The 4,774-nt window shown below is 44.2% G+C and overlaps 1 long non-coding RNA gene across 1 annotated transcript; it reads left to right on the top strand.

The window, feature by feature from the left end:
- Positions 1-1,659: 1,659 nt before the first annotated feature.
- On the top strand, positions 1,660-3,115 carry LOC109467682. The gene is made up of 2 exons (XR_002140100.1): positions 1,660-2,529; positions 2,838-3,115. It is a non-coding gene; the product is annotated as an uncharacterized LOC109467682 (long non-coding RNA).
- The last annotated feature ends 1,659 nt before the right edge of the window (positions 3,116-4,774 follow it).

Here is a 4,774-nt window from a genome sequence, read left to right on the forward strand (position 1 = left end):
AAATTGGTCTAGAGTACAAAAGAATCTCTGTACTCCGACATTGTCGCAAAAATGTAATGAGATGTGATGAAAGGAAAGAATCAGAACAGGGGGAGATTTATTGCTGTTTTCGTTTGTTGTTACACTATGTTCTTTTATTCAATTTGCGTCCTAACCTTAGTATTTCCACAGTTAGTATGTTCCAAATCTATGCATCTTAATCAGTTTTTTTGCCCTTCATGTATTTTATCGCGCTTTTGCAATAAATTTAAGGTCTCCAGTGGACGTCATCCATAAAAATTACTTGGTCTGGCCTTACAATTTAGGGAATGACCTGCTTGACGCATGTCCAACTTCTCCTCTCCCCTCCCCAGTATTTATAGGACAGTCCCTTAATTCTAAGCAATTGATCCCAGATGCGGGGACAGCTCTCCCCCCATGTAAATCGATGCAGAGGTTGGTGGGGGAAGTCCATTATATATCTAACACAAAAGGTCCACTGCAGCGACATAGGGACCCCCGCGAGGCCCGTTTTCGAACTTGACCTTGGTACTCTACAATGGTAGCTTGCCTACCAAAATCATGAGCATCTATTCAAATATACAGTTATTTTGCTCACAAGCCACAAACACAAAAAGTCCACTGCAGTGACGTGCGGACCTCCCACGAAGCCCAAACTTGCACTTGACATTGGTCTCAACAACGGTAATCTGCCTGCCAAAAATCATGACGTCAAATAATGCCTTCAAGAGTTATTTTGCTAAATCCGCAGTCACCCACAATGCGGCGAGACAATTCCATAATCTTTCTGACGAAGACAATGAGAAAAATAACTTGGAGAAGGTATGAGATCGTGGAACTCTAGTTTAATGATGCATTTTGTATTTTAGCACTTGCTTGATGACATTCCAATATTATTACACAATTGATTATAATGACGTCGTCTATTAAGAACACTGACCCGCCACTCTTGACAAAGTGGATGTAGTTGTTGATCGCTAGTATGTTTTCCTGAGGGTTGTCTCTGGCTACAAACTTCAGACACGTGTGCTCCTCCCACCGCCGCATGGCCTGGTGAACAATGTCCTTATCGGAGTCACCTGCAGGCGGATAGAAAAGTTCAACAGGTGAAAACAGCACTGGGCGAAAAGGCCTCGGATGCAGCCGGATCCCAAGGATGCGAATTTGCATCTCCTTGCGGATGCTGCGCGGATCCCCAAGAATCCCAAGGATCGCTAATCCCACACCAAGAATCCCCAGGATTGCGGATCCCACACACATCCGTAACGCATACGTATGCATCCGTGCCTCACAGCGGATGCAGATGCGGCATTTGTAGGGATACTTACTTCGCAGCGGATGCAGACACGGCATCCGTATGGATACTTACTCGTTACGTATACGCATGGAGGTAAAGTTTTTACCTCCATGGTATACGTTAGAGATAATACGTCGTTAGGATAGGAGATGTCACATTTTTAGGGGTCGTGACCTGTCATATTTTTGGACCTCGAATACTACCGTTTATAACATAGATATAAGTGAGACAATCCACTATAAACTGGATACAAGGATACTCGTATTCTTGGGAGTTTTTTTAACACCCGCGGGCCCACTCCACAGCAGAAGCGAATTGTGGGTAATCTGGGGATTCATTAAATATCCAAATTTGGTTTCGTACGCATCCCCGGGCCCATGCACTCCACAGCAGAAGCGAATTCTGGGTAATCAGGGGATTTGTTAAATATCCGAATGTGTTTTCGTACGCATCCGCGGGCCCACTTCACAGCAGAAGCGAATTCTGGGTAATCTGGGGATTTGTTAAATATCCGAATGTGTTTTCGCACGCATCCGCGGGCCCACTCCACAGCAGAAGCGAATTGTGGGTAATCTGGGGATATCTTAAATATCCGAATGTGTTTTCGTACGCATCCGCAAATTGTTGAAATTACAATATCGCCACAAGAGGGCGCACCCCGTAAATTGCCATATACGTACATTGTAACGTTGCCTTTGCGCGTCGCATAAGCAAATGTCTGCTCGGATTCGTGACTGTACTGATTTTTGCTGACTGGAAACTTTGCGTATCAGACAAGAAGTTGCATGGTTCACATACAACCTTCGCCGGTGTCAAAACCGAGCATCTCTCAAAGATCCACTTCGGTATTTTCGACGGATCCGCAGAGCACTTCCGGCAGCAGCAGTGCCTTGTGGGTAATCTGAGAAAACCCCGGGGGAGATTCAAACTCAACGGTCACTTTCAGTGACCGCTTGCTTGAGTGTGCGTCCCTTTCTATCGTCCCGCTGTCCATATATATACGCTTCATATAAGTTCAGCAACCACGGCATTGATTGTCAAAGTCTAGGATACTGACCGTACACCGACTGGACGCTATGAGCTAAATAGTGGTCTAGACAAGGACGAGAGACGTACCGGGGACATCGCCCGGCGAGGGCACGAAGCCGCCAGGCATGTCATGACAAGTTGCAGACTCGTCTGACGAACTGGACCATAAACCGACTGCATAAGACTGTTGACGGCATATAGAAGTGAGTAAACCCTTCGAAACTCTTTTAATTAGTATTATGGTTTCAGATCATTTCTGACGAAAGTTTAGAGCAACTCAACTTCGCAACTGACATCTGTGGCCTTTATCTGACCTGTTGTTCCCATATGTAAAAGCACCGGCCTTCTCACCGGGGCGTATTTCACATGTCAATGCTGGCTCGCATAACAATGCCTACTGCTGGCATCCGGGCCGCTGGGGAGACTGTTATCCTAACGGTTTTTAGCACATTCTGGCCGAAATGCCATTTTTACACTTTACTTGTTTTCTGTTGTTGTGTTTTTTTCGTAGGTCAGAAGCGACTGATTGAACGTGGTAAGACTGTCTTCAGCGCAGACTTCTACAAAGACCATCCTGATGTGGGACTAGGAGACAGATGATGGCTGTAACAACACATGGGCTGTGAGACGATCATCCTGGCGAAGCAAGACGTGATAGTTCTAGTTTTACCTGTTTAGTATTGCAAATATTTATTTTACATACGTAACATGTATTCGTATAGTTAGTTCTCTCTTTTTTTGTCGCTTTACGCAGTATGAGTTTTAATAAAGGCTTTCAGGCTAAATCTATTCATTCGTTTATTCCTTCATTTATCTAATTTAACTTGCTAGTTGGATCTGCACGTATACATATCAAACACGGGCGTATCCGGGAGAGAATGCCATAAGGATTCGGGAAGATCCGAGGTACGGATAATAAAAATCCAAACGCCGGGTCTGTTTGCATCCGAGGCAAATGAAGAGAAATGTGTATGGAAATCCGATAGGGATACGGCAAAATCACAAGTTGTATCCGTACGCATCCGTGTAAAATACCGACGTCTGCACGTGGGGATCTATCGCATATCCGGAAAAATCCCTATTAAAAAAAATTCGCATCCGTAGAAAATCCCGCTTTTTGCATTCTTTGGGATCCGGACAGTCCAGGTTACTCCAGGTGTACAAAAAATCCCTAAAGAAACAAATTGGAATCCGCGGAAAATCCCGCTTTGGGATCCGGACAGTCCAGGTATACAAAAAAATCCCTCAAGAAACAAATTGGTATCCGTGGAAAATCCCATTTTGGGATATTTAGGGATCCAAACGTTCCGGATCCCTAAAAATGCAAATTTAGGATATTTTACGGATCCTACCCGTATCCGTTTGCATCCGCTTGTATCTGCTAAAAATGCGTAAATATCCCTGTGCGCATATGGCTGCATTCGAGGCCTTTTCGCCCAGTGCACATGAACCTGGATACAAGTTTTATTGAATATGTTGGTCATAGTAATAATTAGAATTAACGGTTTAGAAGGACCACTTATTAATTGGATTGACAGTTACCTTAGTTACAGATCACAGCGTGTAGTCATTGATGGCCAGTCTTCTCCCTGGGCCACCACCAACGCTGGAGTTCCATAGGGCTCAATACTAGGTCCATTATTTTTCCTTATTTATATAAATGACATTGTAAATGATCTTGTTTCCCTCCCTTTCCTCTTCGCCGATGACAGCTCCCTTCTCCAGACTGCTGAAAACCCCCTCGATTCCGCCGTTTGTTTGAACTCTGACCTGTCCAAAATACATACATGGGCCACTCAGTGGCTCATGGAACTAAATCCGACAAAATCGGAAGAAATGTGCTTTTCAGCCAAGCGCGAACCCCTAGTTCACCCACCTCTCCTTCTTAACAACTGTGTTATAAAGTCTGTCAACACCCATAAGCATATTGGGGTCATCTTGTGCTCAAATATGTCATGGAATTCCCATATTAATTACATATTATCCAAGATATCCAAAAGCATTGACCTCTTTAGTGGCCTTAAATTCAAACTACCTCGCAATACCCTCGAATCTCTTTACAAATCATATATACGCCCCTGTCTGGAGTATGGCGATGTCATCTGGCACGGGAACGACAAGTGAGGAAGCACAACTCATTGAACGAATACAATATCACTGTGCCTCGTTGTGTCAGGTGCCACTAGGGGTTCGTCTTACCTGTCAACTAGGCACGAACTCGGGTGGGAATCATTATCAGATAGACGACATGTTCATCGACTTTGTTTGTTTCACAGAATCGTTCATGGTTTAACTCGCAACTACTTGTCTGAAATATTACCCGCGGCCATTTTTTCATCATGTACATATGACCTACGCAACAAGATGAACTTAAGATCTCCTAGTTACTCAACCAATCGTTTTGCTAAGTCTTTTGTTCCGTACTCGACACACCATTGGAATAATCTT

This window comes from Branchiostoma belcheri, unplaced genomic scaffold (assembly GCF_001625305.1).
Source record: "Branchiostoma belcheri isolate BF01 breed outbred unplaced genomic scaffold, Haploidv18h27 scaffold188, whole genome shotgun sequence".
NCBI lineage: Eukaryota > Metazoa > Chordata > Leptocardii > Amphioxiformes > Branchiostomatidae > Branchiostoma > Branchiostoma belcheri.